The sequence below is a fragment of the Choristoneura fumiferana genome, chromosome 11, assembly GCF_025370935.1.
Source record: "Choristoneura fumiferana chromosome 11, NRCan_CFum_1, whole genome shotgun sequence".
In the NCBI taxonomy this organism is placed as follows: domain Eukaryota; kingdom Metazoa; phylum Arthropoda; class Insecta; order Lepidoptera; family Tortricidae; genus Choristoneura; species Choristoneura fumiferana.
In genome coordinates, this window is record NC_133482.1 from 15706225 (window position 1) to 15730071 (window position 23847).

General features: G+C 37.7%; 1 protein-coding gene across 4 annotated transcripts in view; it reads left to right on the top strand.

The window, feature by feature from the left end:
* The window catches only part of LOC141432871 (neurexin 1-like), a 261481-nt gene that overhangs the window by 81605 nt on the left and 156029 nt on the right, over positions 1-23847 (top strand). The gene's annotated exons all lie outside the window — the stretch shown is intronic.

Sequence of the window (23847 nt, forward strand, 5' to 3'; positions counted from 1 at the left end):
TCTTTCTAGGTCAGAATAAAAGTATGTGAAAAATATATTTTGAAGCATTATATTATACTACACCTCGTTGTTCGGGGGTCAATAGTTGAGCGGCCCATTTAGTGAACGGCATGTCATCGTCTACTAAAAGTACAATTAATATGATATTGGAAATTGGAATGGTAGGTGTCCGTTATCTCACTCCATATCTCGGTAATGCTGTACGCGGCATCCTATTTAACGCCATAGCCCACTCCATGTGAATTACTGTCCGGATCTGGCAACTGTAGAGGCCTGTCCGCTAGCACATCCTTATAGTGTATTAGGGGATAGACCTCCAAAATTCTGCTCATCTCATCTATATTAGATATGTTGGCTGTGGTCCCATGCCTTTCAAATGACCGGTCCAGATGCGTTTCGTGATCGAAATCTGAACCAGCTATTACCAATAATAAGTAAAGACCTTATTTCGGACAATATGGACAATATAATGTTTACATCGTAAAATCTGGGCAATATGGCCCAGATTTTACATGTAAACATTTCAGTCAAGCATATTGAGTCATTTTGAAAATTGTCTATGTTCCGCTCTCATCGAGAGGACGTCACACTCTTTCGGAACCAACCGCTCACCCAGACAAGAGTGTGACGTCTCTCGATGAGAGCGGAACATAGATGTCGCTAGTGCTGCTGCATAAGTAGCCTAGTAGAAATAAGCAACCTGAGATATGTATGCATAGGAAAAATTCGTGTCTAGATTCCTGTCCAGCGGTGGTGTAGGGTTTATAGCACGCAGCACGGATTGCTGAGGACCTGGGTTCGATTCCCAGCCCTGGTCTCTTTTTCTGGTTTTTCTGTGCATCCATGTCTCAGTTTGTATTTTCGATATGGTTTCACGGGATACCCGTAAAAGTAACAAATTTGGAGTTGAAATAAAAATACAAAAAGACTCCAAAAAACCAATCATAGCCTATAATATAATGCAAACTCAAAATCAAACATTATTATGATGCCACTATAATGAAAGCAGTGACGCGAAAGATACAATTTGTAAGCGGAGATCTTATAAAACTAGCTACTAGCCGCGTGCACCTACCATGCAATAGTCCTAAAAATACAAAAGTCAAGGTACCAGAAGCTTAAAAATATATAATTTGTAATAATAGTTACACATAATTAAAAAAAGTAAGCTCACAATAAAAATTTATCAATATATGAACTTATACAATTATTCTTCTGATTTTGGTTCTTGATTCTGGGTATCTGTATGCGATGTCATTTTACACGAGTTTCCTTTTCTTCTGTAAGGCAACCTGACAGTTCAATAGCAATGACACTCGAAAAAGAACGCCATACTACCTACTACAGTTATCGCGGCCGGCTCAGTCAAGAATGTATCTAAAGCTAGACATGAGCAAAGTCTAAACATGAGTGATATTAATCTCGACATCGATAGTCAATATTTAGTCATCCTGTGACATAGAGCATAACACTAACTCGGTTGTTAAAAAAAATGAACATATAATAATTCTACTATTTTTCTACTACAATGTTTATGTTTCACGCAGAAGAAGATTCAAAACTATCGCGAAAAGACTTGTGCTAGCACGTTACTAGTGACAAAACAATAAATAAGTTTCGGAATAAGATGTCAAGTAAACATCGATCTATGCGATCTCCAGGGTGAGACAGCTTCGAAGTTGAGTGTCATACTTCCTGGCGGTGACATGGTGTCGCATGGAATTCACTCAAATCAAAAAATGTAGGTACAGTCACCAGCATTAATATCTACCACAGCGGAGCGTGCAAAAATATCTGACAGGTCCTTCCGGCCCTAGAAATAGAGTCGTGTCAGATATTTATGCACGCTTATTGTGTCAGATATTGGTGCTGGTGACTGTACATGAAAAATTTTTTTAGCAAAAAATGGAACCGACTTTTATAACAAAAAAAATCAACTAGTTTGAAGTACTTTCTGGCGGACTTTTCAAATTTCTTGTAAATCAGAAAAAATGTACGAATTTGTACGCTATAGTTAAAAAAAAATGAACGTTCAAGTTCTAAAGCGCTTATACAAGGTGCCCATTGGGATTCCGACAGATTGGGATTCCGATTTTTTTACTTATAAAAAATTCGACTGCTTCATAGTAAAATAGATAGCGCCCGCCAGAAAGTATCTTTATTACTACCGGTGTACTACTTTTACGGGTAGTACTATTATTAGTAGTGATTAGTAGTACTATTATTACGGGTAGTATATTTTTTAAACTAGCGCACAAATTCGTAAATTCTTCGTACATTTTTTTGATGTGAGTTTGAATTCCATGTGACAATATGTCACCGCCAGGAAGTAAGACACGAAGTTGATTATGATATATACTTGTGTGGTACATACTATGAAATGAAATTTATATTTCTTCATAACTTAAACGTAACCGGCGATTTTTTGATTCACAAATCAGTCAATTTTGTTTTATTTCAGATATTTAAAAAAATGACAACTTGGGCAAAGTTATCTCAAAGGTCAAAGTTGTACGGTTTTATAGTACTTTATATATATGTACCCCTATTATCTCATCATCTGATATTACTGTAGTTTCATTCGACAAATAAAAACTTAAGATTGGTTTTTTGGAATCTTTTTGTATTTTTTATTTCAATTCCAAATTTTTACTTTTACGGTCATCCCGTAAAACCTAAATTGAAAATACAAACTGAAATATAGATGCACAGAAAAAACAGAAAAATAAGACCATCACTGGGAATCGAACCCAGGTCCTCGGTAATCCGTACCGCTTGCTATACCGCTACACCACTGATGGTCAAAAAATAAAAACTACATACCTGTTGGTATTCTTGTTTTTAGAAGCTCCACTAAAATTTCCACCCACGGAACGCTAAAAGAAAGATGCCTACGAAGACTTTATTTCGTTGTGTACATCATATTTATTTAGAACAAACTTTATAACACAGCGTTAATAAATAAATCAAACATAGTTAATCAGTCAGATATTACTTAATTTCTTGCATATCAACATTCAACGTTTCTTCTTTTCTTCACCTTGAATATTGCATGACAGCACCTAGGCTACTTCAGCAATATAATGATTCCAGGCAAAGTTATATGCAGTTAGTTAGCATTGAATCTGAAAGGAATTGTGTATTAATAAATACAGAAATAGTATTAGCAGACAGACTATAAAAGTGACCGATGCTTTTTAGTTACAGCATAAGGACGTAAATCAGACTATCAGTAGGTAAATCCCCTAATGTACCTACATACTGTTGCACGCAACTCTGTCAGCGTAGAATTCGTTTATAGCTATTCCGCGGGAATATTGCGATTAAAAAAAACTACCCTATGTTTTTCTACGGGACTCAAACTATCTGTATCCCAAATTTCATCCTAATCGGTTCAACGAATTAGACGTGAAAAGGTAATAAAGAAATAAACAAACAGACTAACAAACTTTCGCATTTATAATATGAGTGGGATTATTGTCTTATTTTAAGTCATCATCATCATCATCATCATCGGCCTATCTTAGCCCACTACTGGACATACACAATTGCACGCCACTGAGCACGACCCTCGGCCACTCTCATCAAGTTACTGTCAGCTACCCAGTGAAGATCATCGCTCCACCTAGTCTGAGGGCGTCCCTCGCCACGCTAGGCTTTTACTCGTTTACCTTAGCAGTTATCGGTTCTTCGGCTGATATGGCCGGCCCACTGCCACTTCAGTTTGCTTCAGTTTTAAGTAATCCTATAGAAATAGACGGACGGACAGCGTAATATCAAATTATCTGAACTAAGTCTTTGTGACAAAGTTTCTCCATGTCTTTCATTGAATAAAGTTAGACTTCGGCAGCGAGACATACGACCATCATCATCATCATCATCATCATCGTCATTAAGATCGGTTTGTGAACAATACTTATCTTTTTCAAAATATCCTGATATTGAATTTAGATTTTTGCTATTCCTTTCTGCCTGCATGTAAAATTTACAGAGATTAGTGATATGGAGATAGAGTTGTAAAATTAAATATATAACATTGAATACCCTGGGTATTAAAAATAAACTGGCCAAGTGCGAGTCGGATTCGCGCACGAAGTGTTCCGTACCATTATCTATACAACATTAGACATTAGAAAAAAAAAACTTAAATATTTGTTTTATTCTGGTTTGAGTATTTGTTGTTATAGCGGCCACAGTAATACATAATCTGTAAAAATTTCAAGTGTCTAACTATTACGACTCAAGAGATAGAGCCCTGTGACAGACGGACGGACAGACAGACAGACAGACAGCGGAGTCTCAGAAATAGGGTTCCGTTGGCACTTTTTAGGTACGGAACCCTAAAAACTAAATAATAGTTACGAACCAGTAGAATTTTATGTAGGTACCTACATAATAAATCCCATTTTTTCCTTATCTTAAATTTCAGCTTTTTAGGATGAAAGGTTTGGTGTGTGCGTTGGTAAACAATAATTAAAAAAATAGGACAATGATGTAGTGTTCACTTCGAAACACAGACAGACAGACAGACGGACAGACAGATGGACAGATCAACAGACGGACGGACGGATGAGACGGATGTCACTCCTAACAGAGACAAATCTAACGATACCTCTTCTGATCTCTTTATCTCCTAACATGAGCTATTTCCCAAGACTGCTTCTAATTATCAATAAAATACTTATAAATTTTAAAGGTCGTAGTAAAATTTTCGACTAAAGTACAGTTGGTACAACTTTATTCACCATCACCATCATCATCATCTCAGCCGTAGGACGTCCACTGTTGGACATAGGCCTCCCACACAGACCTCCAGTTGCTTCAACTGGCAGCGGCCTGCATCCACCGCGAACCTGCGGCTTTAACCAGGTCATCATCTTGTTGGTGGAAGTCCTACGCTGCGCTTGCCGATCCGCGGCCTCCACTCGAGAACTTTTCGGCCCCAACGGCCATCCGCTCTCCGTGCTATATGGCCCGCCCATTGCCACTTCAACGAGCTGATTCGCTTGGCTATGTCGGTGACCCTTGTTCTTCTACGTATCTCCTCATTTCTGATTCGGTCCCGTAGAGAAACCCCAAGCATAGCTCTCTCCATAGCTCGCTGAGCAACTCTGAGCCTATTTATAAGGCCTAAAGTAAAGCACCACGTCTCGGATCCATATGTCATCACTGGACTAATGATGTAGTGTTCACTTCGAAACACAGACGGACAGACAGACGGACAGACAGATGGACGGATCGACAGACGGACGGACGGATGGGCCGACGGAAAGATACACAGACAGACTCACATACGCATAAAATTAACAACCTGTGTCACTCCTAACAAAGACTTATTTTCTTGTCTTGTTGTTGTTTGTTGTCTTACTTGTTAAGATGCATCAAGGCCTTGTTGCATAGCGTGCGAGAGAAATGACCATACATACGCTCCAAAACCATAACCCCTGCCGTTTCTCACACTTATAAATAAAATAAAAAATCTTGAATCACTTCATAATAGAGTACATACAGTACATACTCGTACATATGCAGACAGACGGTGGGAAGCGACTTACTTCTATGGAGTGAAAATGTTTACGACGCTACTAAGAGTTAGGGAAATTTGTTATGTTTTCGTAGTAGGTTGCTGCAGACCACAAGTTTGGTACACACGATAAGCCATACTTTGGCCACCCAGTAGGAATGAAATTTTTACAGCCCTGCCTCTGGTGTTCTTGTAACAAATATTAATGTTTCTGACAAAAATGATAAAATAAACATACCCGTGTATCCAATATCCAATACATAAATAGTTTAAGAGTTGCACTCTTGCTAATTTCCTCTCGTCCGCCAACTTTTTGACTTCTTGATTTGTGTTCAAACCATAATTATTCAAACATAATTGCTTTTGAATATCAATCTCATTGACTTGACGTTGTGACAAAAATGTATTATAATGACGTTTAAATTTTACTTATCTAGCCAGTTATAATAATAAAAAGGTACGAAAACTACTTCGATTGTGAAAACCTTTTTATTCACCGAGCCTAGATTTAGCGGCCGTAAAAATGCCGTGATATGTAGGAACTTATTTGAGCCTCACTGTAAAACTTGATATTAATACATACACATGCAATGTATGTTGAATGTAGACCTTATTTTTTAACTAATTAGTTTAGTGATTACACCTAGCACCTTTTATTGTGAGAATAAATATGCTTTATATAAATTAGTGGCGCTACTGTCTACGTAAGAATAAATAACTAATATCTGTTCAGAATTTGTAAGTTGAATTTAAACCACTTGTCCTAGATCGAAGCACCGCATTATAATGTATCCCTTCGTGTGGCAAGTTCCCGCTCCCGGAGAAAAAGAAATAGACGCATTATGGCGGATGTAATTTTTTATATTAGCGCATATGTGGCATCTGTCCCGTTCCGGGACACATAATTATTTCGCGCATCTGGCGGCCGCCCTGCTCCGGGAGAGTAGCTAAGGACTTTTTTAAACGTGCATTTAGGCGGCTAATAAGCATTCTGCACTGCTCTAACTTATACTGAAGCTTAATTATAGAACAAGGATAGACTACACTGCAACAGCCACGTCTCTCTCAGAACTAATCTTGAAACATGAGTCACTTTATAACACCGCGGGACGCCGCCTGATAAGGCCCACATTTAGTAATGCTCCTACTGCTAAAAAATGTATGGAGTGAGGTGATTTTATGACTGTATGTTTTAAATTAGGGTATAGTATTGTAAACAAAATACAAATATTAATGAGAAAAAGTATCATTTATTAATTATGGTATGGTATATCGAGAATTGGAAAAAATACAATGACCATATATTTACTTTACATTATTGTTTTATTTTCACACTTTATACATATTTACCGTATGCAATATGATAGCGTACTTAATTAAGAATCAAAATGCTACATTTTATTACGCTTATAATACATAAAAGCAGTAAAATTTAAGTTTTTCTAAACATCGAAGACTAGTTTAAATTGTCCTTCCTAGACCTGTGCCAAATGTGGTAAAACTTGCAAAATGGCGGCCGCCATAACTAGCCTTTTCCCTTCTCTCCCGGATCCGTACGGGCGCCAGATGCGCGTAAATGAGCAAAATGGCGGCGCCAGGCGAAGGGGTATGTAAAGTATGCAATGTTATAATTTTTGCCGAGGACTGGGTCTGTTACTTAAATAATTATTATTTTAAATGACAATTTTAAAAGTAGCTTACCTATTTTTCGTCTTACTTACAGTTTGTGTCCTTGCATTAATCAGAAATAATAGTTTAGGCGTTTCAACTTCCGAAAATAACAGATTTAAAAACAAAAAAAGTAAATACTAGACTCAGAAACTTGAACTTGATCTCTCAGTGATTTCATGCTTTCTTCATTTAGTTGTCGTATTATCTGAGCCAAAGGTGATGGTCACGTGACCACACGAAATAGTAGATACCTATTTACAATAGTTTGATTTTGTGACATTGACTCACGCACCCATATAAAATGTCACTACATGTTCGCTGCGAACACTGTCAGTTGTACTCATACAATGGTAAAATGCATCAAAATTTACTGCATCACGCTGCACTTTTGATGCAATAAAGTTACTTTTTTTTGGATTTTGCTTGAAGAGCATATCCATAAATTACTATTCTCAAAAAATCCTCTAAGAAAACATGTCCGTGGAAGCTATGCGGGGTGTCCGTAGGTTTGTATGGAAGAGCAACCCCCTTAATTATTTTCCCTTGTTGCTTGACATTTTCCACACTTATATTGGCTAGTCCTTATCTCCTGCACGCTCCTATAACGCTAAATGTCAGTGCAACCCGTGAATAAATCCGAGTAATAGTTAACTATCATCAAGTATATTTTTTATATTATGTATCTAATCTACCTTAACAAAAAGTTACCGTAAATCTGAGATTGTTTAGCTTTGGAACTGTAAATAACTCAAAATTGGTTCACTAATTCTAATAGATAAAAGCAAATAAATAAGAATAAGACGTACCGGTAGATGTTATAATATCCATGTGTGTAGAAGTAAATTATTCTATCAATTTACGATGTTTATTAACTTAGGTATGTATATTATAGTTCACGTATTTCAGCATTGAGTTTGTCACTGGCAATATGTGCTTCGTGGAGGACGTAAGGCGGTGTAAAGTCAGATATAAATTCATCATTTGAACTTTTCATTTCAATTTACTTATCAATTATCAAAAATTAATTCACCGGACTGAACTCATGAACATTACTTTGGCGGGGTTTCATGACAGGCGCGAACGGGTAACCATGATTGGTTCGTGCGACGTCGTGCGCGCGCACTGGAAGCTCATTGGTTAACTTTCGAGTGCGCGCGCTTGACGTCGCACGGTCCGAATTGGACTCAAGAATTTATTTCCTTTTTTTTCATAACTTTAGACGGAATTATAATACGAGTTTACGTGAAAAAAAATATTAATGTTCTATTTTCTGTCCCGTTTAATCTGTATTATCTTATCAGTAAATATTCAGTTGGTTGCATCAAACGTTTTATTATTTGTTCAAAGCCTAACTATAACGACTATTTAGACTTATTTTTTTAACAATAGTTTGGACATAATTTGGCAATTTAAAAAGTTACTTTACCGCACAAGTGCGGTAAGTTAAATCCATACAACTTTACAGCACACTTGTGGATGCGTGCAGGAATCACTAATTTTCTATGGATATGTTGACCCACGTCAAGAGGCACTTTCCGAGCACGTGCATTGTAAAGGACTTTATCTACATGCATATCATAACTTCCCTATTATATGTTCAGAAACGACTATCAAATGGCCTTTATTAAGAAACCTGGTATCTGCGGGTGCATCTTAATGTTTACATTAAAGTATCGGTAATACTTTTTTTAACAATGCATATCTGTACATATTGTAGAAAACTTATGACATGCATTTAGATTAGATTAGATTTTTAGAAAAATATGGCTCTGTCCATTGGAGGACAATTTTGCCAGTGTCTAGTAGTTTTTGCCGCTGTACGGTAAAAAAAATCTATAAAACGAAATATGAGAGGTAATGGTGGATGAACGATGACCGGGTAATCATGCATTTAGATAATAATTATTATTCAAAGTCAAAGTCAAAGTCAAAGTCAAACTCAAAGTCAGTCAAAGTCAAAATCAAAGTCAAAGTCAAAGTCAAAATACAGGCCATATCTGAACATATTATAGAAAACTTATGATATGCATGTAGATAAAGTTATGTATGCGGCTATACATAATTAGGCATTAAAACACTCGTGTGATCTTATTATGAAACGAGCCAAACTCGTACTTTAATGCCTCTCATGATGCACCAGCCACTTAAATAACTATTAATACATGACCCACCATGGAACCTTTTCATTGTTAATTAATGCGATGTCACTATGACGTTTACTGTGAAATGGTTCCATGGTGGCTCATGAATAAAGTCCTTGACCGTACCTACCTACACTGGTTTGGATAAGTATTTAACAAAATGTAAACAAACTTCAGCTGCCAGATTTGCTACATTCAAGGTTTTTATACATTTTACTAGTAAATTTCAATACAGAAATGTAAATGTTTAGATAGTTTAATGGGGAAATTTTGATATTTAAGACACCAGTTGACACTGTTTTGTTCCAAACCAAGTATATCTAAAGAAACTATTAGGTAAAGAGAGGACGTTAGCAAAATCTTTCAAGACGTCGTTACGGCTAGACATGTCTTGGCAAGCTTGCCGCGTGTGTCACATTAGTTACCGTAGTTAGCCACACGTGTGGCGCGCGCGACGTGGCCTTAGCTTTTTAACATATTAAGTAGTATATTATACACTAGCCATTACTCATGGATTCGGTCGCATATCACATTAGGCAGATGTGACAGTGCACTAAACTCCATGATCTTAATAACATCGCGATAGAATTACCGCCAAGTGCTCTCATTCTGAAGAGGTCTATACGCAGCAGTGCGTGCGACGTATATGGAACTCGAAAATTTTGGCATCTCAAAGTCAAAGTCAAAATATCTTTATTCAATTTGTAAAAACCTCTGTTGAGAAGAACCCGGCAAGAAAGTGAGGTAATATAGATATAATAATATATTTTTAACAGATTTGACAATGTTGAATGATTTATTTACATCACAAGTATTTAACACAACTACATATTTTTTAACAAAGTAAATTTGCTATTTTGAAGTAGGGATCGCCAATCAAATATATTGTATAAATATTAGCAGGATTACTTACGGACTTTTCACACGACGTTTTCAATGCGTTTTGGCAGATTTTTACACGTTCTTTGTCGTAAATGACACGCGCTGTAAGCGCGCGCGTTTGAATCGATACAAACGCACTGCGTTCCAGCGAGGGGTGAGCGACGGGTGCGAGCGGGGGGGAGGGGAGGACACAGACGCTATGTGGACGCTATGCAAACGTGATACAAACGCTTGCGTTCGAAAAACGTAGGGTTTGTATCTTCTATCTATCGATAGAAATGCAGGGATCGTGTGTAAGGTTAAAAAATACCGGCTTGCTTGCGTTATCTGAGCTTTCGACTTCCATTTGTATTGATACAAACGAGCGTAAAAAAACGTCGTCTGGAAGGTCCCTTATAGTCCTTAAGTAACTTGCTAATCTTGCTATCATAAAAAAACCTTGACATAATACCATGCAGGCGACACGTAACGGCAGTAAGGAGGTCTAGACGTCCCATTACTACAGAACCGGGTCAGTTACATAACGAGACTTTACGGGACAAAGTGTCTTGGTAAAATCCTTTGAGGGAAAAAGAAACTTAATTTACTCTTGAGTTCTTAAAAGATATCTTGAAAGGAGCTGGCTTTGTGTATTATTTAACTGGTAAGCAGAGGCGTATTTCCAAGTGCGAGTCGAACTCGCACACCCAGGATTCCGTACAAATATTTAACTACTAACCATGTCGATCCGTCGCTCCATTTCGACGTGAAAGGCGGACAAACACATACACAAACACACACACTTTCGCATTTATAATATTAAGTATGGATATGTAACTATAAATTTATGCTTTTCACAATTTTTCCTTTATTTGTGCTATAAGATGTTGCTTCGTACCAAATTTCAAGATTCTGAGTTCACTGTAGGTTTTAATTCGCTTGTGAGTGTCGAAAATTTGCAGCATAAACGGCTGTATCTTTTGATTGCGTTGGCTTAGAAGTTTGATTTTTTCACAGCTCCAAGGGACAGTAAACCTGAGTATTTGACATGAATTTCAGCTTGATACCTTTACGCGTTCCTGAGAAAAAGGGTCTTGACAGACAGACAGACGGACAACAAAGTGATCCTATAAGGGTTCCGTTTTTTTCTTTTGAGGCGCGGAACCCTAAAAACCTACAGTAAGTGGCTTTACTACTTCTCGCAGCCTGCGGCCTCAGGCCATCCATAGTCCCATGGCCCTACGATAAATACGCTAGTATCTAGTATATCTATAGTATCTCTTCTTCTATTTATGTTTTTACTGTGTTTTTGTTGTGATGTAGTGTGTTTTTGTTGTCAATAAATGTTGTGAGTTTGAGTTTGAAAAGTAGAAAATTTAAGATTTGCTTCCGGCTTGTATATTACAAACACAAAGATATAATTTTAACGTTCTCTTGAAAAAAAGTATATCGCACAAAGATTTCAAAAAACTTAGAGGTACGAATCCGGGTTTGAACCCACGATCCTCTGTTTGAGTAAGTCAAACCACTACGCTGCAACAGCTTTAAATATTACCCTATTTTATGGTCGACCTTCCACAAAATGGAACGCAGCACAATCATTCGCGCGATTTAAAGCTATAATGGACGAAACTACATCGGTCGCGCAGGTTCGCGGAATCCCATATTTCTTGCTATTAGGTTAAATCGTCTGCAATTTTCTTTACAAAGCTGCTTCGAGATCTGTAGTAAAAACCATCAATTTTATTGGTGGCTCTAAATTGTTATACGACTAATTTATTACAGAAATAAACAATTCATGCGATGTTTTAGAGGTCTGCAGTTAAAATAACTAAAGTAGAACCTTTGTACTTTCGCATTGCCGCCTGGACTGTGTCTAATCAATTGTGTTAAACCTTGTTTATAAAACGAATCGTCAAAATGTATGTATACATCTACTTCTTAGGTTTTGGCCCAACAGTGGGACACAAAAGTAGTTTAAGACTTTTCTCTCAAGACCGCATAGAATAACTTTTTGCTAAAAAAAATTTTTTGCTGAGTATACATTTGGTTAACTAAATATGTACTTGTATACTTATATACTTGCATTGTTCTCCAAACTATGTACTCGTACCAAGTTTCAAGTCGATGCCATTAACCGTTGAAGAGTTCCGTCCTGCGGAGACGACCCTGGCCGGACCACTAGAATTTGACTAACTACCAGATTATTGTAATGTCATCGAACTTACATAATATAAACGGTGACAATAATTATAATTTCATCTCAGTCGGATACCAGGAAATAGTCGAAAAATGGTTTATAAATATTTAAAACTATTATAAGCTAGTTTAGACATGCAATAAAAACATGCAAGTTGCATCACATTGCGAGACCGTAAAGCGCAATCAATCTCGCAGGTCTAATTTTACATTAAAAATGTTGCAGATTAAACATAAGCTTGTAATAACATCCCAATTATGAAACTTACGTGACAGTCAGTACTGTAGCACGCCAAACCAGTCAAGAGCAGTCCGAACCGGCGTAAACTAGACGAAACCGGCGTAAACTAGTTGAAACTGGCTAAAACTGGGTCACGCAAGAGGACGGTTAACACTTCGGAAGCTTCCTTTTTAATGCGACGTATTGCCCCTAAGGAATTTTCTGGTGAATTCCACCGTTGCGAAATTCCGCATAGTCGGTGTTGGTAGTTGAAAGAGAAAATTAAAACCAGCCAAGTGCGCGTTAAGCCACGCGCAATGGAGGGTTCCGTAATGTGGCAAATATTTAATGTTAAATTTGGATCGGCTAATACTTGTTAACTTAAAAAGATTTGGCCGTAAAAGTTTTCCTTTTAAATTGATTATATTTTTAAGCCAATGTTCTAGCTTTGTTGTGAAGGGGAACACACTCGCCTTAAATAAATTTATGAAGTTTAATTCTTTAGAAACGATTCTCTTTGCAGACATACGTTATGTATATTTAGATAAAAGTGTATAATATTGAAAGACCTATCTGACACTTCGGGTTCAGACGAGAAAAATAAATCGTCTCTACTTTCTTTTCCAAAAATTTTACCGCTTTGAATGCCGTAGTAGTCGTGGGTATAATAAAGAAGAGATTTTCCAAAGTATCCTTTGAGGGTAGTCAACTAGCCTTTTTTAGGGTTCCGTAGCCAAAATGGCAAAAACGGAACCCTTATAAGTAGTTTCGCCATGTCTGTTTCTGTCTGTCTGTCTGTCCGTCCGCGGCTTTGTTCTGGGACTATCAATGCTAGAACGCTGTAATTTGGCACAAATATATGAATACGTAAACTATACTGAAAAAAGTTAAAAAAATAATTTATTTTTAGAGTACCTCCCATAGACTTAAAGTGGGGGTGATTTTTTTTCTCAACCAATCTTGTAGTGTTGGGCATCGTTGGATAGACATTAGGAGGTTGCTAAAACGATTTTTTGATTTAGTGATTTGTTTGCAAAATATTCAACTTTAAAGTGAAAAAATTCATTAAAATCGAGCGTCCCCCTCTGTAAAATCTAAACCAGTGGGTGGAAAAATTTGAAAAAAATTCAGGATGGTAGTAAGTATATCAAACTTACAGAAAAAACTATAACGGTTAAGTTTTCTTGAGAATTATTAGTAGTTTAAGGGGCTGTTTCACCATCCATTGATTAGTGTTAACTGACGGTTTAATGTTTTGCCGTCTCTATTTGTTTTGTTCGAATAGACGGAGACCTCAATGGATGGTGAAACAGCCCCTAAGAGTAAATAGCAGCCTAAGGTATAAAATATACCTAAACTTGGAATATTCCGTACAAAATACGAAATCCTTAGAAAAATATTACTTAATTTTTTCGAATTGGCCACGGAACCCTATTTCGGGCGTGTCCGACACGCTCTTGGCCGGTTTTTATTTTTTCACGTGTAATGCCGCAGGCATGACCTAGCAAGTAGCAGAGCATATAATAGAATCACAGGCGAGGGCACTGGCCGCAGTGCATTCCCGCCATTTCCATATGCGTCCACTCCCGATGAGAGTCAGGCGAGCCAACATAACAATGCTAAACTAGGTACCTACCAACCTTACGAAATAGCTGATATATTTCTGTGTTGGCTTCCCGTCTCCGGCCGAAGCTTTATTAAAAAGTGTCGCTTACAGCCCCTCTGAGCGACGGTTTGGAACGGAAAATTGTAATATTTAAATTTAAAGCTTGTGGCATACAGTACTTTTTTTCGAAGCAGCCAGATGTATTATAAGGTCTTTGCTATGTTCATTAATAAACCATTGTTGGCCTGCCAGTACGAGAAATGGAAGCTTATAAACCTCTTAATAAAACCTATCGTTAGTTTATTTACTGGGTAGAGTGACATCTAGCGAGCAATTAATTCGACTTCAATTTAATTAAATTGTTGAAGATAGTCTGATTTGATTAAAGAGACGGCTAGCGGGATTTAGTTAAATAACTGTTTCAAGATAAATTATTAAGTAATGTCACTACCTAAATTAAGTTTGGAGTCATTGTATATATTTTCATGAACTGTTTTACGGAATCTTTATAATAATGTATCCATTGAAGGCGAAATACAAATGATATACTTGAAAGGGATTTCACTGAATTATTTAATTGTAGCCGTATCCCGCAGGAATTATGTAATTTTCCGGGATAAAAACTGTCCTATGTACTTCCCCGGGACTCAAACTATCTGTACAATACCGAATTTCATCTTAATCGGTTCAGCGGTTTAGACGTGATTGAGTAACAAGAAAACAAATAAACAAACAGACTTACAAAATTTCACATTTATAATATTAGTGCGATTTAAAACTGAAGACCTTTCTAAATTTAGAATATTAAAATGACCGTTACCATTCAAATTTAGAATGCCAACCTGAAACGCTAGCTTGATTAAAATTGCTAAATTTATCCTGTGCGTGATGTCACCAATTTAGATAAAAAATGTTTCAATTTAAACGTTTGAGGCCTAAAATTAAATTTCCAAACAAGTCTTTCTATATCGACCACAATGAAAGCGGAATTTTTGTATTAATGACGCCATATTTTATTTCAACGCCATCTTTGTTCGAAGTCTCGTGCTCATGAAGTGAGCGGCCAGCGGGAAACGCATTTAAGCGCATTTGAATAGTATGTTCCAACTATTCTTTTTTTATTCTCTTTAAAATGTTTATTTTTTTAGTTAGCCGCGACGGACGTTAGGACGCAAAAATATTATAATAAAAAGCTAGCAAAGTCTCTTCTCTCTCTCTCTTATCTCTCTCTTACAAAAATATCTTTGCTAATCAATGTACGGGAGGCCAGCGTATTTCGTGCGGCTGATCGCCTATGCCCCGCGTCGCCTCCTAAAATTGGAGACTCAATTAAAATTCCCGAAGCGTCCCTATCCCAATTTTATTGCAGTAATTCCGTAAAGCGGCAACTTGTCCCGCGGGACTTCTAAAGATGTTGATTTGTGATTAGTGCCGCGTCATGATTTATCGGCGTTTTAACCGTTTGATTGTTAAATACTTTTGGAGTTCCGTAGCTAAATGGTGTCAATGGACCCTGGCTCCCTTCCCCTGTCTGTCAAAGGGCTTTAATTTTAAATGGTATTAAGTAGATGGACTCTGTGAATGCGTGTTATCGCACGAAAATAGTAGATTATACAACAAGAGCATGAAACGAGCCATTTTACCCGAGGCGTTCATATAGCCACCTGAGCCGGTATGGCGAGGGTGGCTAGACACGTCGAGGGGAAAATGGGTTTAATGCTCGAGTTTTACCCCCTTATTCATAAACGACAATCAAAACCTATTTTAGTTAAAATGCCGCTAAAATTCGTTTGTCCTCATCTGTCACTACCACATTTGTATTTGTTAGAAAGGGACAAAGCATTTGTTAGTTAACATAGGCTTGTTAAGTTTTATGAATAAGGGGGTTACACTCTACTTTTCACTTCGATTGCGAGGAGATGAAATATCAACAGTGGAAACATTGTTCACTTACTGGGTAACTTTTATTTTTCATGCATTACTAAATAATTATAAATATTTAGTCTTCTTGATTAATTTAATTTATTTGTTTTTTTTTTACTTTTATAGAGATGAAAAAATTATAAAAAAAATACATAGAAACTTTTGTGGCTCTTTGCTGTGGCCTGATTAATACACGTCTTAGACGTCTTAGACGAAGGTTTTGCTTTATGCACTAGAGCATAAAAGGTCATTTTATGTCGCCTAGCCCCAGCATAAACTCGAACTTTACGAGCATGAGAAGTGAAAAATATTTTTTAAGCTAGCTACCATTGCACATGATAGAGTTATAAAGGTTTGAAATTCAAGGTAAGACAGAGAAAGAATTACTTTCATGTGATAGCACGTGCCAGTAGCGCCATACTTAGTTACTGCTTCAATCGAATATTTCTTCTTCTTCTGGGAGGTCCCCACGTGGGTCCAGCGTGACTTGGGTACTTCACACACACATTGTGCGGGTTTCCTCACGATGTTCTACTTCACCGTAAAGCTCGTGGTAAACAAATTTAATGTATTAACGCACATGAATTAAGAAAAACTCAAAGATGTGATCCCGGGTTTGAACCCACGTCCCTCGGCTTGACCGGCCTGTCAAACCAGGCCACTCACGGCGGGAAGTCAGATCCTGTTCTAAAACCGTCCAAGTTTTATTTTGTTTACATCACACAAGCTTTATGAAGTATGGAATGGAGTAATACAATAAGTCCAAAATGGGCAAAGACTCAGCAAAAAGGAAAGTCCTGGAAAAACATTTAAGAAGCCGTAGCAACCCAAGGGACCAAAATTGAATTAAACAGCTCGGTCCAGTTCATAAATTATGTATGTGTATTAATATTTATATTGTGAACTTTCGGGAGATAAATGAGGTTTTACATGTCTAGGGAGAATCAGAGTCGGAGAGATTTAACGGGATTTTGCGTCTATGTTTTGTTCATGCGTGTTGAGATTGTGAGGTCTACCAAGAAACTGTTTTTTCATCACACTTGCTGTTATTCCATGCCTGTATACCAAAGGGCAATGGCCTCAATTGTTCCCGCGGTAACTATGGATTTACGTATAGTTTTTCTCCCCAAGGGAGTTATGACTTTAGTTTTAAAAAGTTAGTAAGTACGTCATTTCAGACTAAAGAGGTTTCAAGTCAGCCAACGTTTTATTTACATCTTTAAAACTTCGCTATAACCTAATTTAACACCATAAAAATTTGCCACGCTTCATGAAACTTCGTTATTTTTATATTTTAAATTTATATCAAATTGTTTTGCAATAATTTTAGGAAATATTTTTTTAGCATGTTGGAGCAACTGGCCGTAAGACCATTCGAATTCTAAGCTAAACACAGTTCTTAGCAATATTCGAAAATTGAAGTTCATATCGTTTTCCTGACCCTAATATTATTTAATACGAGAGTGAGAGGGACGGCACGATACGAACTTCGATTTTCGATTGTAGTAGCCCCCTGTATTGGCGGGTAGCCATTTTTTTATTCAGTTGTTTTCTTAGCGCCTTTCTTTTACCAAGCTGTGAAGTGCTTGGAAACAAAAAAATAATATTTTTTGCATTTCCTCGCAATGTGATGAAAATAATTGTGTGTATCACACGGGCCGTAAGGGGAGTACAAACCCTCCCTCCCTAATGTTTGCATCGTGACAATTTACTTCAATCATCATCATCATCATCCCAGCCTATATACGTCCCACTGCTGGGCACAGGCCTCCTCTCAGAACAAGAGGGCTTGGGCCATAGTTCCCACGCGAGCCCAGTGCGGATTGGGAAATTCGCACGCACCATTTAATCGCTTCGCTGGTTTGTGCAGGTTTCCTCACGATGTTTTCCTTCACCGCAAAGCTCGTGGTAAATTTCAAATGTAATACTTTATTTACTTCAATAAAGATTTTTAATTCTCAAACCAACCTATTAGCTTAAAGGGGGAGGGAGGGACGCCCGATTAAAAAATGCACTTAAAACTTAAATATTTCGCAAACGAATCACTGTATCAAATATTGACTGTAAAACGTAACAATGATTTTAAAGACCTATCCAACAATACGCACCTCACACTATAGGGAGGTGCCCTAAAAAAATCTTTTTTCACTTCTGATGCTCGTAAAGCTCGTGTTTATGCTGGATCTAGGCGACATAAAATTACTTTTTATGCTCTAAGTGCATAAAGTAAAATCTTCGTCTAAGACCAAGGTTCGTTCGTTCGAAAAAGTTTCTACATATTTTTATATAATAATTAATTAATTTATACTAATCAAAATCAATCAATAAAAAACTAAAAATATAGAATTATTATAGTAACTCATAAAAGGTACATAATAAGTGAGCAATTGTTTCCACTGTTGCTATTTCATTCCCTCGCAATCGAAGTGAAAAGCAGAGTGTAAAACTTGAGCATTAAACCCATTTTCCCCACGTCGTGTCTATCCACCCTCGCCGTACCGGCTCGGGTGGCTATATGAACGTCTTGGGTAAAATGGCTCGTTTTATGCTCTTGTTGAACAATCTTCAATTTCTCCTACGTTTTATATTACCACTTTATCGGCATAATATGCTATACCTACATATCCAACCAAAAAGCTTGCTAGCACGAATAGTATCTAATCTAAGTCGCGGACGGACGGATGGACAGACAGACATAGCGAAATTGCAATGGTTCCGTTTTTTTCCATTTTGGCTACGGAACTCTAAAAATTGTCATCCGTCTGCAAAGACCCTTTTTACCATATTTTTTTTGCATAATATAATATTGATTGGTAGCAATGCCACCACTATTAGTGCAGCCAAATAATACCAAATAATGTCTCGAGATGTGGTGCTGGAGACGTATGCTTCGAGTGTCATGGACTCAGCACCGCACCAACCTGTCCATACTGGAAGAACTACAGGTGAAGGAGAGGCTATCATCCATAGTGAGATCTCGTATCCTCCGATATTTCGGACATGTGACTCGACGTAGGGAGCACTCTATAGAACGACTTGTGGTGCAGGGAAGGGTAAATGGGAAAAGATCAAGAGGACGTTCTCCCATGCGCTGGACTGACCAGATAAAAGCCCTAACAAATACTCCTCTCAACGCTTGCGTCAGAGAAGCGACAGTAGAACTGGCGTAGAATTGTTCGACGTGCTACGTGACCACGACTGCTCTGCCAAGAGTATCCGACAAAGAAGAAGAAAATAATGTTTGGTATTATAGAAGATCTTAAATAAATTGAATACTAGCCATTGTTTGTGACTTTGTCTGCGGGAAATCCATTTATTCTTTAAGAACTATTTGCCGGGACATTTCAATATTTTTTTTAATAAACTGTGTGCCATATTTCATCCAGATCCGTTGAGACGTTTGTGCGTGACGGAGTAACTCACATACAACCGTCTAAACGTGCAACTGTTCATATATTTACATAGCTAATCATATTAAATCGGCATGCTTTTCTTTAACTTGATTCAAATCTTTAACTCTTTTCTGCCAAACAAAATGTAAAAGTCATAGCCGGGAATCGAACACTCAAGCCTAACCGAGTAGGAGCCCTCAATTGGGTCACACATCAGGCCACACCCATTTATGGGGTGGCTATTTATTTTCTTTTCAACTTGTGATAGAAACGGGCTGTTGTAGGTATAGCTGCCATTAGATAATATATGGTACAGTCAAGGGCAAAAATATGTATACACTTTAGTACTTTGTCACTTTAACCACTGTGATAGTTCATATATGGCAGTTCAAATATGACGAAAATAGACAAGGTAGTAAAGTGTTTATATATTTTTGCCCTTGACTGTAGAAGTACAAGCCACGGGATCGAAGAGGTGGAAAATAACTCTCATAAGTATTGAACTACTAGTGTTTACTCGTACTTACCAGCGGCTTCGCACGCGTTAACTATTCGATCCGGTACTTACAATTGAATTTGTGGGATTTTACAAAATTCTCGTGGGAATTCCCAAAAATACATTGTGGTTTAGTCTAACAACTGGTAGCATGGTGTACGGTTGTGTACTGAAGATGAGCTCTGGTTGAGTTCGAAACGCGTCAGTGTGGTGTGGTGGTGGTGATAGGTGGGTTTGTGTGATTTGTGTGTGTTCTTACAGTGTGGAGGTGGAGGAACTGCATGAACACGCTTATTTTGCATAAGTTTAGCCATCGTAAGGTCGCGGGTGAGCAAGGAAATTCTTTTAGTTCATTGATATGGACCTCCGCAAAGTAACGCCTGATTCAATAAATTATCGTGGTTTTCATTGACGTTGCATTAAAAACAACCATGCCAAACTTGACTCTAAGCCCAGCGGTTCTTATTTTGAGATTCTATCACTACCCCGTGGGAATATCGGGATAAAAAGTAGCCCATGTGTTATTCCAGATATCCAGCTATCTACATACCAAATTTCATCCAAATCCGTTCAGCCGTTTTAGCGTGAAGGAGGAAAACACACACACACACACACACACACTTTCGCATTTATAATATTAGTAGGATAGTAGGATAAACAATAACTTTGCTCACACCCGATAGCTGGGCCAATCAACTATTTTACCGACACTTTGGGCGTTTCCTGCGTTACCAAAATTGTCTCTGGCGTTACCAAAAAATCGTACTTCCAACAAGATATTTCATGGTTTAATAGGTTGAACTTACGTAGGATGGCATGTATTCATGTACACCATCTATTAAATAACAGAAAAAACATGTTTACTTACAAAAATCTGCAATTGTTTGAAAAATGTCGCGGACAGATTAGTGTCGGTAAAAAAGTTGATTGGCCCAGCTACGTCTATGCAACAAATGTGTGTTCAGCATATACTACTTGGCCTTCACGCTGTAAGAACAAACATGTACATACCTAAACATTAGACAAACCTAACTGTCAACACCGCCACACCATGACACGTTTCGTACTCAACCAGAGTTCATCACCCGATTAACACTATCCTTCACCATAATCACCATGATGTTAGACTCACATATAACACCCAACATGGGTTTGATGATAATATATCTTATTCGATGTCATATATTCATAAGGCTACGCTCCAATTCAGTTGTCCTGAATCGTTTGCCTTAATAGGTTATTCAGTCTACTGAGCTACTGGGCATGCTTCCAGGAATCATCACATTTAGGGGTACAATGTTGTCTGGATTATTTGGAACACTTATTATCGAAACCTACTTCTTTATCTTTACATAGACCTATTAAACGGAAAAGTTTTCGATTGTGCGCGTGCATGCGCATGCGCGTAAACGTGAGTTTGTTTGTTGTAGGTTTATATATCTGCACGTCTGGAATACTCGTAACACGTAAGCTTACTTATAATACACTTACATACAATATATGTACAACTCGATTACTCGATTTTTTCATATCACTCGATTTAACGGTTGAGTTTTTGGGATTTTTCATCATCATCATCCCAGCCTATATACGTCCCACTGCAGGGCACAGGCCTCCCCACAGAATGAGAGGGCTTGGGCAGTAGTTCCCACGCGGGCCCAGTGCGAATTGGGAACTTCACACACACCATTGAATTGCTTCGCAGGTTTGTGCAGGTTTCCTCACGATGTTTTCCTTCACCGTAAAGCAAGCCGTGGTGGCAGAGTGGTTTGACCTATGGCCTCTCAAGCAGAGGATCGTGGGTTCAAACCACGGCTCGGACCTCTGAGTTTTTCGAAATTCATGTGCGGAATTACATTTACATTTGGGATTTTACTTGGATAAATTTCGATCCTGTGGGAGTTCACCCTTTAATGCGAAACAGTTTAAACGCACACAAACTCACAAACTTTAGGTAGGATCGTTTTTGTGGTGGTCCTTCTTCATATCGGACCGAGCTCAAATCATGAACCTTGCGCGCCTTAGCTCAAACTAACGTCTATGTATAAATTCTACTAAAGGGCTATAAATATACACTACAAACCTTCCACAGCAACAACGCATCGCTCATCTCCGGTCAGCGGAACCCAATTTCCGAACGTTAATAGCGTTATTAAGATTACCGCCATTTTGTTAACGTCGGCCATCTTGTGTTGAGATGCCAATCTGAAGGTAGATATGACAAAGACGGGTCACGAAAAATGAGAAAAGAAATGGGGATGCAACTGAGAATGGGAATGGAAGTGAGAATGTAATGGAAGTGACATAGAGTGGGAATGAGAATGGGTAATAACAGCTTTTTTTCAAAATTCCGATTAAAAATCTCTACAGTGATGTTCAATCAAACTAACCCTACCATTATTAGTTTATTGTATTTATTATAATATATTGTATTAGCGTAATAACCCTAGTTCCTATCCTACTATTTTTAATATTATAAATGTGAAAGTTTGTGAAGATGTTTGGAGGTTTTGATGTTTAGATGTTTGTTCCTGAATCACGCAATAACGGCTGAACGGATTTACATGTTTAGTTTAGTTTAGTTTATTTATTCATTCAATACATGTAGGTACAGTCAAGGAAATTAAATCACTACCCAGGGTAGGGTGAAACCTTGTGCTACCAATGTCATATTGACATTCCATACATCTGTTATAGATATAATGACAAAAAAATATTATAAAAAGTTTCTACCCTGGGACGTCTCCGTCCCGAATAGCAGAATATTAAAATCATTGGAAATTTTACGAAAAATTAAAATAAAAGAAAAAACATTTTCCCATACAAAATGTTCGTGGGTTTCGTAACTGCCAGTTATGGACCACATCCCCACACACTTACAATAAGTTAGTTATTTTATATTTGCCTAGAAAAATATTCACTATACATATATGGCAAAAACAATAAACTGTGGTATAAAACCAATTCGCCCTTTAACCTTCAAAACCCTGATATATTCCACGCGCAACAGAGCAAAGCGAACACCGATTCATCATAACTTATTGACGGTATACCCAAGTTGAACGCTAAATATTCAAATATTTAGCACTAAAAACACATTGTCAAATATTCCGTACCAAAATATATCGCGTGACTGTTTTGTAGACAGGTGGCACAGAGAACAGTGTAGAAGTATCACTGTTTCGCTTTTATAATAAAACGACTCGTTTTTTTATGTACCATCAGCCAAATAAGTGGTATATCAATTTTTTATCAAGTTTCTATCAAATGAAATACGTCGCTAAAGTCGAAATTTCAAATTGACAGACACGTCTATTGGCATTATTGTTTTATAACATGCAAACGATTATCAACTTTAGGGTGGTAGACCACATATTTGGCTGATGGTACCTAACAGGGAGTATGCGGGTGATGGGCATCGCCGCCTATAGACACCCGCAAATCAAAAGGTAGGTATCACAGGTGCGTTTCCGGCTCTTTGAGAGATTGATAGGCCCCTTTTCTTAAAGATCCCTAAGTTGTTGTTTTGTTGATTATTGTAATTAATCTCTGACCACAAAAACTACTAGCTCGAAGGATATGCAAGTTGAAGTAGCAGCGGGCCATCTCTCGAAGAACAGGATAACCGTTGGGGGAGAAAAGTCATCGAGTGGCGACCACGAACCAGGCCCTATGCGAAGCGCAAAATTCGAACTTCATATCTTGCCGTCCCGCTGCCGCTTATATTATTTAGCAAGAGAGTGAAAGGGACGGTACGATACGAACTTAGATTTTCATATTTCGTAGTACCCCCCCCCCCCCAGAATATGAAGTG